Here is a 13624-nt window from a genome sequence, read left to right as displayed (position 1 = left end):
TTAACACACTATTATAATTACATTTTAATTTATGCAAATATGTGTATATGAAAAATTAGCAGTAGCTCGTTGTTTATGTTTATTTTTTACTTGCGCATATTTACTTAAACTAATGACAACGTTTTCGGTATGCACAGCAAAAACGAATCCTAAAAAGTTGCCTCGTTTAGTTTGTTAAACTGAGAGTTAAGAGAGCTTAAAAATTACAAGCCCAACAATGGAAAATGAATTTTAAAATTAATGACAAATACGGGTAGGGATAAGCTTAAAGTGAGTTCAAGGCAAACATTATTAAGCTATTTCTAGTAAAAGTTAAGTGTGGTAATAAAAATTTTGAATATATACAAATTGGAATTTTATAAGCTGAATGTAAATGAAAGATAATACGAGTTTTCCCATGCTGTATTTTTACAAAAATTCATATAAGCTTGACAAACATTTTTGGTTAATAAAAAATTGGTTTTCCACCGCTAAAGCTTTATTTATGCCAAGTTCGTTTTCCTCCGTTTGTCCGCCAAAGACCATAAATAAAATCCCTGTCTTTTCCCGCTTCGCACGTGGAAATAAAATCGTAAGCAGCTTTCTGATTCGCTTCTCGCATAAGCGAATATCTGTGAAGGGCCTTCAACCACTCGGGCCAAGAATTATTCCACTCAAGAGGCTGTCAGATTGTCGGCAGCAAGAACACACGCAAAAACACACACAGCCAATTGTTAAATTTCAATTTGAAGCGTCTTCCTGTAACATGTCAAATTGCGAAAAGGAAAACTTTTGGCCAACATTTGACTGCCAAGCTGCTGCCGACTGACCTTGTGTTCTCTGAGATTCAAATACAGATACGAAGGGGAAAACCAAAACCCAAGAAATACGGTCGTTTATCTTGTGTTTATCGAGTGGGAGCATCGAAGCTTTAAATGTTTTACGTTTTCACTTCCGTTTGAGATCGACACATCAGAGTCAAAGTTGAATATCTCAAATGACAAAAACAAACACCTGCAGGAGAGCTTGAATTACATTTTGAGTTTCATATTTCATAATCGTACAACGGTTATGTATCTGCATCCGTTGGCCTGTCTCAGCTTATAAACATAACTCATATTTTTTGCGCACAATTAACGACGATTTTCAATAGCAACCACAGGAATATTGGAGCGGAGTTGATTGAAAAGATTCGAAGCAGTGGTGCTGTCGTGAGAAAATATTCAATTATAAAGGAAATAAACTGGGAAATCACGCACGAATTACAATATATTATTTTGGGTTTTCTACATCACAATTTTAACCTTTTTGATCATATAAAAATATTTAAATTAGTATTTTTCGAGGCATATTAATTATTATAAGGTAAATAAAACATAGTTGTAAAATGGTTATAATTTTAATAAAATATCGTGATCATATTAAAATTTACCACACCTCTATCACTTACATTCTCTGCGGTGACCTGTCAATATGGATTTGCCTCACAGCTCCAGCTTACTTCCCCCACTAATTGTCGTTAATGATGCAATTATGGCCTGCCAAATAGCAACAATAAGATCAATGAAATGCCAAACGAATTTGCTTAATAGAGCACAAGAAAAATATAGCCCAAAAATAGAGCAAGACAGGCCAGCCACTCGACTTGTCAATCAAAATTTGATCAATGGGTTCAGCGGAGCGGGTTTTCGATTTGCATCTGTGTGGGCGGATGTGAGTCTATGGGACAAGGCTATTTGACGCCTCTAATTGAGTTTTGTAATGCAAATCACTTTCGGTTTTTTCCGTTTCACCGTTGAAATAGATAGTTGAGACCTCGTTCGTACGCGTATGCGTCAGCATGACAGAGGAAACTCAATCAATCTGAATTGTAAAGGCGGGAAATAGGGTTAATATAATTATACATCTTTATGAATACGCATACGATTACTCATTATGGGGCGGGAGAAAAAGCGGATACTTAATATCATATGTGCAGCTGGAGGTCAGTTTTAATAGCTATAAATTACAAACTTGTAAGACTTTTAGATGGTGTTTCCAAATGAAGGAAAATAATTTTTCTATTATTCGATCAATAATTATATTTCTGAAGTTTATTTTATATCAGTGTTTTTGCAGAGACTAATTAACTAACATAAATTTACATTTTATAAGATAGTCTTTGCAGTTGATTTTATAAATGTCCATATTTAAAAATGCTATTTTTGTATGTAAGCTTATTTTTATTTATAAACATTAAATAATAAATTTTCTTCTTATTTTTCTAAATAAGAGTAATTTTCTTATGACCAAAAATTAACTTTTTATAAGTAGCTCTTATTACTTTAACTCCCTTTACAAAGAAATCCCAATATGGGCGCCATAAAATCTGAATTCCAGACTGGATTTCAAAAAATCGGATCGAACCAGTTCTGAGTCATCGGGGCAACCGGCTTTTGGCAAATATTTGTATGGCTAGGCTGCACGCGTCGCTCGGTTTAATTGCCGCCGACTAAAAAATGCAAAAATTTAAATTTTTTAATTTACATTACTCCCCTGCAAACGCCGCTCCTCTTTGGCAGCCCCTCCATTTTTTGTTTGACTTTGTTGTTTTCGCTTTCAGCTTTGTCTCGCTTAATGTGCTGTTTTTTAAGATTTATTTAAATGCATTAAACTTTAGAGGTCAACTTCCTTTCACCGGCGACGATGACGACGACGTGTTGGCGGATCGAACACGAGACGAGATAACGGCCTCAGGTTCGGTTTCAGTTTCAATTTCAGTTCAGTCGCGACTCCCTTTTCAGGTCTCGAAAAAATCCGCAAATAAACAACGTAAATATTCGCAAAATCAGCCGCAAAATGTGACATATGACAAGTTGTTGGCTGTATTTCAATGCCATTTGGTCCGTTGAGCCTTTTTCGCACACACACAAACATACTCCGTACATATTTGCATATCTGCTCGGCTTTTGTAATTTTCCATATGACCTGAAAACAAAATTATTGAATGTGTAAGAAAATAAAATGCTCATCTGCAAGTTCATTTAAATTGAAATCCTTTGCACCCGCACACAAACATTGTCGTTGTCAATTTTATGAAAAGAAAGTGAACAAGGAAGCATGTCAAAAAGTAACTGCATAAAAGTTCCTTGTAAATTTAATAAACTTTTATGGATGTGTGTGACTGCGAGTGTGTGTGTGTGAGTGTGTGTGTAAGGAGCAGCTGCCGTTAATGCGTGTGAGTCCTTGTGGCCCCAACCAATACTGTTGCTGTTGCTGCCGGCAAGGATCTCGACTGGCACCGAGTGATTGCTCCGTGGGGTGCACTTTGGCTGCTCCTCGCTTCTTGTCAACCATGAAAAAAGGACCAAAAAGCTGCCAAACAGGAAGAAAAAAAAAAAAGAAGAAGTAGAAAAAAGTAAAAAAAAAAAAGGAGGGGGTACAAAAAAAACCTACACACACAAAATAAACTTTTATTGTATCCGCATTTCAGTGTCAGACGACAACAGCGACGACATTTTGCCTTTCCTTTCTTTCTTCCATTGTGCCAGCGTCTTTCTCTTTTGCTCTTTTACTCCGGCGCGTCCGCAAGGTTCAGTTTCAGTTCAACTTTTGCCACATGTCAGAGATTGATACTTGCGGCGAAAGTGATTTATTTACTGGCCTGGTCCCACTTCCACTTCCACCGAAACTCAAACTCAAACTCCGAAATTCCCGATATACCACTGATATGCAGCAGAAGATCCCTGACGTAAATTGAGTAAATGGCTGGCTCATGGCAATTTGATAATAAAGCTGTCAGCTGATGTTACTCCAGCTGCCAAGGAATGCAGTCGAACAGTTCAAAGTGCATTCACAATTCCCCCATTCGATGGCTGCCAAACGAAATGAACATTGTTATTATTTGGGTCCAAAACACTGAAAATAAGAACTACTTTATATTAAATTTCAAAAAAGAAAACACTTTTCAAACATGGTACCTGAAATGTTTAAATATTCATTGCTTAAATGTCCGTTAAAAATAAATGTATTTTGATTCGCACTTAATAAATAAAGAAATATAGATTATACAAGTTTCAAAAACTGTGAATTATGCATTTGAATTTTTGTTTGTCCCGCCAAGTATAGAATCTTAATATTTTATATTCGTTTTAACCTTCTAAAATGTTGGACTATTTTCCAATCCCTGATTTTCTCTGACTGTTCCATATGTGACCGAAAAATACTACTACACACAATACAAAAAATCAATGTATTGATATTGTCTTCTGGCCATAAAAATAATAAATAAAAATAGCAAAAGCAAGAGCAACTGCAGCAACATCCATTGATGCAATTGTTGCAAATGCCACTGCTAAAAGGAGCGAAACCGAAACCAGTTTTCCTTTGTCCACCGATCTGCGAGGGTGCGGAGAATGAGGGGTCTTTCCCACACCGACTTACACTAATGTAATGCAAAGTTATCGTGGCCATTGTGTGCGGCAAAGGCAAAACGAATGCAGTGCAACAAACGAAAATGACCCAAACCGAACCAAAAAAAGGAAAATGGCAACACAAACAACATGAAATGGTGGTTCCACTCCGTTTCCACGGGCAATTGAAAGCTAAAATTGCATTTTGCGACTGCAGTTACAGGCGAGTTGGGAGATGGAGGAAGCTCTAAGATGCTCGCTGCTCACAGTGAACCCTCCCGCAGGCGGACGACCCAAAGGGGGCCAAGAATTCAGACCAGCCTTGGGTACTTTACAGGTTCTTGGCATCTTGGAAAGATAGGGAAAAAGAAAAATATAGAGAAATTAAAGCCAATTACCAACAGAGAGGCAGATACGGAAGTTATTCAATCTGCAAAGAGAGTCTTTAAGAAGTTATGCTTTGTTGTATACATCTTAACATCCTTTAATAAAATTGATATATGGAAAATAGTATAGATACAGTTTCTTTACTGTCACCGCCACAATTGGCTGTCCTTTAAAACAAGCTATTCGCTTAAGCCAAATTGTTGCTATTTTTACGACTTCATAAAGAATTTCTCTATAAGCCATTGTCCTACAATCTATCCATTTAAGATAACAGCTTTTATAGATGGTTACATTTAAAATTCAATGTAAGAAATCTTTTTATATCAATTTTATATCATTGAAAAGAACTCTTCTAAAGACAAAGCTTATACAAAATAAAAGACTACACCGTCTAAGGTTGTTCGCTCACCGGAGATTCCACGTTACCGCTTCTTATAAAAACCATCTGCCCAGCTCTCTAGCCTTGGATCAGCTTCTCCAGTGGCTGGCTGCGTATTGGATTACCCTGGATGCTGGCCTTGTCCGGGGGAATGGCATTATAACTGAGCCATGCAATTTGCATAGCTGCAATGCAAGCTCTCCAGCTCCAGCTCGAAAATGGAGGGGTCGGGGTATGGGTCACGAGCATATAAATCAATCGAAATGTGGAGCTGTATTCTATATTTCATTTCATTCCATCAACATGCCGGCTCCTGTTGGTTTTTCCGGGATGTTGAGTCACACAATCCGCGAAAGTCCTGCTGTCCTGGCTGCAGCAGCAGCTTACAACAACATTCGGTGGGGCTTTTGTCGCCTTTTGTTGGGTCCTCAAATTGCTGCCAATTTGTTTGTGGCTAGCTACCATTTTGGTCGTTTCTTTCCTTCGCTGCCACGTTTTTATTTCCCAGCCCCAGAGCATTGTCCATCTATGGAGTGCCACGGTTTTGGGTTTTGGGTTGGGTTTATTTTTTGTGGCCCCCCTTCGCTGGCATTGCATTTTGTATTTCGCATGTATTTTTCCGGAAAAGGGAATGGGAATGGGTCTGAGTCTGGAACTGTGAGTCTGGGTCCCGGCTGTCGCTGCCGTTGTCATTTGAGGTCAGTTTAAATGGTTTCCTGTCAGTTGCGGTCTTCGGTTTACCAGAAACGGGCAACAGCAGCAATGCCGGCCATCATTTTGCATACGTCGCACAATATTCAATAAAGTATTCATTCATATTTCAGCAGGGATTCGTTTCAGTTTTTTTTATATTCGTTGACTGCCGCTGTCTCTGGCAATAACTCTTCAAGTTATCGCTCTCTTCATATTTTTGTTTGACCGTAAAACTTTTCCGAACCATTGCGATTCTGTTGCAATTGCAGAATTTAGCCTTGCAGCGCGCTCCAATTGCAAGTAATGGCCTCCAAAAATAAAAAAAATAAAATGTTTATATAAAGAATCGCTTTGCTTCGGCGCATAATTAAGCGCATTTTCTTCTGGCATGAAAATGAACACCTCAAGGTGTCGTACGGAAAATGCATTGAATTCAATACGACGGCTACGAAATGAGATTGTGGCATCGTGGTGTTGCAGTTGCATTTGCTTTTGCTCATTTAGGTTTTATTTTATGCCACAAATACCACAAGAATTGCAAAACAGCCAGTCGGTGACTATGACTGACTGACTGGCGTCGACAAATGTGACACCATGGGTTAGCTCGAGTGGAAATGCAGCAGCAACAGCAACAGCAGCAGCAACATCAACAGCAGCAACATCGGAAGCCCTATGCATTTGCCACGCTGTTTCTTTCTTGGTTAGAGTCTCTATTTTGTTTTTCCAACGTACCCACTGTTGGGTTTTTGGGGCCAAGCACTTGAACATGATAGGAGCTTAGCCGAGTCAGCCAAGCCAAGCGGAGTTTTGTGGCAGCCAAACACGTAAGTGGCACATGCGCGGCGTAAAATTGCAAATGCCAGCAGCAGCAGCAACTGCGTTAATAATACGGCTGTCTAGCTGGAGAACCAAAACCAGAGTCATAGTCATAGTCAGAGTCAAAGTCTGTTGGCTACCTGACACTAACACACTCGCACACGCCGTCCTTTGCCGTCCTTTCGGTCGTCCCATGTGGCGTATGTGTAATGTTGCCTGGACAGCTGACATGACTACCTCCTTTCCGCTTGTTACTGCATCCGAATCGGCTTTTTTGGGTCATCAATCCGGGGGACGGGGAGGGGTCAGCCTCAATTTTGATTGATGGGAAAACAATTAACGAATGGATGGTGTTACTTTTCATTGATTCGCAAAGTGGGTCATTAAAAGTGGAAGAGTTGCCTGTAATATATGCATTTGTGCATATGCCTATCAAAAGCAATATAAATATAAAATACTTTTTACAGTTTTTGTAATAAATAACTATTTATTGAGCTTTTAAAAACCCGGGTATTAAAAATAAGTAATGAAATTTTATAAAGACTCGCGTACAAACCGCATATAACCGTTCTGGCAATAAATAAATTTTTTCATTGGTTTTTTTTTTGTTTCAGCATATGTTTAAAAAACTTTATAAACTAAAAGATATATGTATACATAGAACACATTTTTTAATACTCCTATCTTAATATCTCAATGCAAACAAAAATAATTACTTATAATTATTTGTTTTGCAAATGTAATGTGGCATTTTTGATTGTTTTTTCCTAAGGGTTTGTTTTAAAAACTAAAGGAGATTTTATATCCCACAATTTTTTATTTATTAGGCTACATAATTGATCGTCAAATTTCAAGAGCTCCTTAGCTTAGTAATTAATAACAGTTACTACTTATATTTTAAGCTACAGAGTACTAAGTATTTATAATCATATACTGTGAAAGAATTTTTGTTGAAGGTATTAACTACCATTCATCACGTCACTCTTATTACTCAATATTGCCTTCCTGGCCGCGTTCAACGCTAATGTACCGATCCGAATTGCCTGGCGTTGACAGAGGAGAACAGAATAGAATGGGCCGGGCCAAGTCCTGTCCATAAACAGAATGACATGGCAGCCAATTAATGTCTACCATGTCACGGGTTTGCTGTGCCCTCTTTGCCAGAGTTGCCTGCGCGCCATTTCCCCCACTCACTTGGTTTGCTAACGAACCTTGGACCGTCATCATCATCGTCGTCTTCTGTGCCAAATGGGCAATTTGTTGTCGTTTATATAAGGCGCATTCTGTGCATTTTCATTGTTATTATTGCACCATCTCTAGCCCCCTCTCTTTCTCTAGATAGCCAGCCGTCTCTTTCTGTGGTTGCCACTGCCATGCTATCTTCCTTGCACTTCCTGGCCACACTGCTGTATATTAATTTTGATGCTGGGGCAGAAAAGTGCACATTTACATGCAGAGCGGCATTTGTAATTTGTGGACTCTTAGCCAAGTACCTCCGACTGGCACGCCCCCTTTTTGGTGGGAGTTGTGGACCATGGTAGTCCGTAATTGAGTTCATGTCATGTGCTGCTGTCGAAGTCTATCTCGCTTTGGCCTCTCCCTCTTTTAATATTCTTTAGTTGCCCCTCCACTGGCCAAAAACTGCTGAGAGTTGCACTTAAAAATATTGTTGCATACTATTCTTGTTTTTTTCGGGGGAAAAACAAGAGCAGCAGCAATCCAAAAATCTCTCGAGGGGCCAGCTTAGCCCGCGGCAGTCCGGGGGAAAACTGAAAATTTCTATAAATCCGCACTTATTCCCAAAACAATAAAACGCGCAACAATTGCGCCCATTCGCTCTTAAATATGCAACAGCAACAGCCGTGGAAGTGGGATGAGGGTGGGGAGGGGGAGGGGGTCAAGAGGGGGACTTAAGCGGGGCAGCAACAGCTATACCCCATATTAGGAATGCCATAATTCAGCGGCGATGGCTGGGTCGGCAGTCCTCGGCTCGAGTCCCTGCTAAGCCCACTCTTGTAGTCATTTGCCTGGGACCTAGACAAAAGCTACGGCAGCAAGAGCAGCAACAGCAACACCAGAAACAGCAGCAACATCAGCGGTGGCAACTGCAACACAGTGGGCAGCAGCAACATACTGAGAAAAATTCTCTATTAGTTGGGTTTTCTTATGAAAATGGTTCCTAAATGTGTTACAGTGAAGGGAATCTTTCTTGATTGATTAAATTATGAAATATGGACTTCGCCTCGTAAGTAAATTAAAATGGTTTAAATTCTTTAGAACACCGCAAAACCTCTAAAAGCCATTTTATGTGTAGTAGAGCTATAGAAAAGTGAATTTATAATTTGGAAGAGTATTAAGGCTTTGAAGACCAAATATGCCCAAGATTTCGGCCATGTGTATTAGCTACAGAATGTATGCCAGCAATTTAGACAACTTCGTTGGGTAGCGCAAGCTGGCTAAATTATCAAAAAATGGAAAAGCGAGAAACAAAAACAAAAGGAAGCGATAACTTGCATCGCTGCTGGACCCGAAAGGGGGGGGGGGTTGGGGGGTCTGTTTTCGGGGGCGTGGGCACACAAACACAATAAAACTTATTTACGAGTCACGACGGGGTGGATGCAGGGGCTCCAGCGTAGTTCATTGTAATGCACTTATGGGGGGCATTCGCGGGGGCGGTGGGCGGAAAGGGGTGAACAAGATGCGCGCAAATGATATGCAAAAAGGGGGGCGAACGCTTCGGTTAAAGGGTAAATGAGTGCGCAGCGTGAGGCGCATGAATGAAAGCGCCGAGCCAAGGAAACTGGGCTGGGAAATTCAGGGGGAAAGCGGCGGGAAATGCTGCCGGAGTGGCGACAGAGAGGCCAGGGTAATATAAATGAAGGCAACAAGGGGCAGGCCAGAGAGCAGCGGCAATAATATAATAACAACAGACACGAGCAGGGGCCAAATCGGCACTGAACAAAAATGTTGCAAGTGCAAAGGCCTGTGAATATTTGTTTAATTAAATAACTAACATAAAATGATAAGTAGCTTAAAATGGGAAATAAAATTAATATATTTGATAATAACTTTTAAGGCAAAACATAAAGACAAAAAAAATAGTAGATATAATTCCAGAAAACACTTTTATTCATCTTTAATGCAGTTTACAAATGTACATATTTGTCTATTTAAGCTTAGCTATCTCATAAAAAAAGTCTCATATGATGATACATGCAAGCTGAAACCATTCTTGGTTTAAAAACTGTGTTAAATTAAATTTCAACGTTTATTTACATTGTAATAAAATATTTTAAATATATATTTTTCATTGACAATCCCAACTGACGACTAATCCCTTTTTCTTTTATTTCAGTTACCCAACGAACAGAATCGGAACTCACTTCGCGGCAATTTCCCTTGGAAGGTAAGCGCAGTCCCTTGTATCCGCTGGTAATGAGTCCGGCCACGCCTCTTTAAGTTTTAATAAGCGCGCCCATTACGCATACGCCCCATTAGCGTGCGCAACATGCGTTGAGCGGCGCAATTTTCGTTCAGTGCACACGGTGCAGAAGGTCCAAAAGGGACCGATGGCTAAGAAGATGAAGGGAATCGAGGGCGTTGGAGTGGGAGTATGGGTAAGAGGAGTGCGACTTGGGTCCTCGTCACAGTACGTAAAGTTCTCAGTAGTCAGTGAAATTGCTGCGCGTCTTGTTTATTGTTGTTGCTACTTGGCTGCTGGGTGTTGCCAGAAGTGTTGGCGAGTTGGCCTTTTGCTTTACAAAGGTGGCACAGTATTAAAAGGGAGTTGTAGAAAAAATCTTTATTTTTATTTATCTACTTTTCTTCTTTATTTTTTTTACATGTAGCTTAAATTTGGTATCTTTCTAAAATATCCTGTAATTTAAAAATGACAGTTTTTCATTTCTTATAAAAATATTAATACCGATGGAAATCAAATATTTGGTTAATAATCTGAAGATAAATAGGAAAAACATACTACAAACCTTATGATTTAAAATCATTGATATGTTTACAACCATTATGTGATACAAATATTGCAAAAGTAAACAAATGTACAGCAATGGTATTTATAATCGGTAGTTTTAGCTTTTCCTCGGTTTTAAGTTGACATAAAACCCTAAAAAAAATATAAAAAATCTTTGAGACTTTCTAATTTTACAGTAAAATGTAACCATTTTTCAAACTCCTGCTGATTGATTTGGCAACTTTGGCTGCTGGTGTTGCCGCTCCTGTATATGTGGCTCCTGCAGACGTGGCTGCTGCCTTTATTAAGGCGCTTTATTGTCGACTCATGCTGCATGGAAATTGCACCTCCATCGGTCCATCGTCGCCGCTGTTGCAGCAGCATCTTCATCCGTGTTTCAGCCCCCTGGGCCACCGATATTTATGGCCGGCAATACTTTGTGCGATTATTTATTCGCTTCTTTGTTTGCCTGCTCGGTGGGTCGAATAACCATATGAACGGCCGTCGCGACTGCACATGCAAATTGGCAGCGGGCGGGTGCCAAGGCTCATTAAAATGTACGCCGCACCGAAAAAAAGTCCAAGATGTGGAAAGTGGCCAGAAAAGAAAAGCAAACAATATGCATATCCTGCGAAGGACGTCGGCAAGGACATCGTCCTCATCTCCTGCGAGTGTGTATGTGGGTGTGCGAGTGGGACGTAATCGTGCGTGTAATAAACGATAATCCATTATATATCAATTTTTATCGCACCCAAAGTCGGGCTAAGAGCATTGTCACTATACTTTATGGCTCTGACTTGGGGGCGAAAGTTGAGTGGCCAGGCTTAAAGTGGGCATGGTCCTTAAATTAAGTGCCTTCCTGCCGACGACTTTATATGGTCTTCTTAGTGCAGACGGGCGATTGATTCTTACTTGATTTTAATGCCACCAAATAAGCTTATCCAGCTTAGTCATTAGGTTGTCTTCTTTTATAGTTTGGTGGCTAAATCAGAATTATTTATAAGTTAATGATTGAGGAAAAGGGCAGTGGCTGATCAAAGTGTTTATTCTAATAAATACGGAACAAATGTTTTTATTAGAATACCTTTAACTAAGACTATAAAATTGAATCATGAAACTATATACTTTAATGTTGTTATTTAGCAAAAAAGACTGAATTATAAATATATTTAAAGAAAGTTCTAAAACATATTTTTTAAAATACTTTATACTTTGAATAGAAATCTTATAATTTAATTCTTTTACTGTATTTAAACCATCTAAACATACCTTGTCGATAATTATTTTAGCAAAACATGACTTCCTTTTATTTCACGAGTAAATTACCAGTAATCTAACTCGAACTCATTAGCCACTAATCAGCGAGAGATATAGGAGTCCAAAAAAGAATGGAAGGGAGACCACATCAACCTGCTGATGACCGCAGAACCCAAAAATGTAACAAACAGAAATCAGTTTAACTGTAATGCGTCACGCCAAATCGTAGTTAGAGTTTTGGTTTCGAGTTTGGGGAAGAACTTTTGACAGTAACTGTAAACGCTAAGCGCGTGCGTTTTTTTTCTATTTCGCCGGCTACTAATTAACTGTGGCAAAATTGACGCATCATCATCCTGCTCATCATGGAGCCAAAAATATATATATATATATCGAGCGTCATTACAGCGTCTCTTTTTGGGTTCCCCGCACTTCCCCGCTCTACCACAACACCCACTGACTGTTTGCATGTGGCAAGCGGGCCGTGGTTAATTAGGAAGCAATATTTAACGTTAATGCGAAATAAATCGCAGCCGAGTAGAAAAAGTCGATGGCGATGCCCGAAGAAGTCGCTCACTTAATTATGTTGACGTTTATGCCGGCATCTGCCATCAGACACCCACACAACATGGGCGAAAAGGGAATGAAGAACGTTCCTGAGATGTATTGGTGGCGAGAACCCACCAGATCCCCACTGGTAATCATTATTAATGATGACTTTTAGTTTACAAGCTAATTATTTGTTACTGTTACTTCCATGGCCATTGGAAAATGAGTGCGGGGGCAGAAATGTTCTGAACATTCGCGGACTCTACACTTACAAATACAAAAAGTTAATGACCTAGTAATCGTATTAACTGGAAAATATAAACAGGTGCCATGGACATTTGTGGAATTCATTCGAAATTAGTCACTCATCTATAAGGAAAGCAGTAAAGCATACAATTCAGAAGTGGCTTAAATAAAACAATATTTTTATATATTCTAATGCCGAAATAACAATAGGTTTGCCTAAAAGTAATTCTCACGATTTGAAACTTAAAACTTATAATGGTAATTACTCCCTTTTTAAATGACCACTTCTTTTTCCAAGTGCCAACTTGGCTGATTTTCAATTTTCAGCTTTCGGCGCCTTTCGCTTTGATATCGTGGTCGTAATTAATTTATTATATAGCCTGCCAGCGCTCCGGTTTTTGTTTGGGCTCTTATTAATTACCATTTGGTGTGTGAAATTTTTGCATATTATGTCTGCCAGCAGATTGTGTAAGCCGTCCGTATTGAAATTGTTAACCCCAACGATCTTTGATCTGACATGGTAATCTAAACGATTTCAAAATGCAAATTTAAGCTGCTTAAAGAAATATGACCGCAGAAAAAAAAAAACACAAAAGAAGTCAGAAGTCGAGCGAACTGTATGTGTTTGTATGTAAATCAATCGCAACGCCCACAGTACAAAAACTAGAGGCGGTCATAAATTAGCAGACATCAGCGAATCGGGCTAACAATGAATGGATTTGGAAATAAATTCGAAATTGGGTCACTAGAATTGCGCAGACGCAGCGGAAGTTGAATCGGCCGAGATTGGTGGATTTTAGAGAGTAGTGGACTGAGGGGAATAAATGGCAAGAGATAAATTTAGCTAATGTTTCCTCCATTCAATGATCTAGTTTGCTGTGGAATCGTTGAGCAGAAAGATAGTCCGATAAGCAACGACCTGCTTTTTAACGAGTTTCGCCAATAAACTAAACACTTAGATTT

General features: G+C 39.3%; 1 protein-coding gene across 1 annotated transcript in view; it reads left to right on the top strand.

The window, feature by feature from the left end:
- LOC108045610 overlaps window positions 1–13624 on the top strand; it is a 118955-nt gene that overhangs the window by 35480 nt on the left and 69851 nt on the right. The window contains 1 exon segment of the mRNA XM_044457627.1: window positions 10001–10051. The gene's annotated coding sequence lies outside the window, so the exon portion shown is untranslated.

Source organism: Drosophila rhopaloa, unplaced genomic scaffold (genome assembly GCF_018152115.1).
Source record: "Drosophila rhopaloa isolate 14029-0021.01 unplaced genomic scaffold, ASM1815211v1 contig_163, whole genome shotgun sequence".
Classification (NCBI taxonomy): Eukaryota; Metazoa; Arthropoda; class Insecta; order Diptera; family Drosophilidae; genus Drosophila; species Drosophila rhopaloa.
The sequence above is the reverse complement of the archived record's forward strand: the minus strand, read 5'-3'. Positions and strand labels throughout refer to the sequence as shown.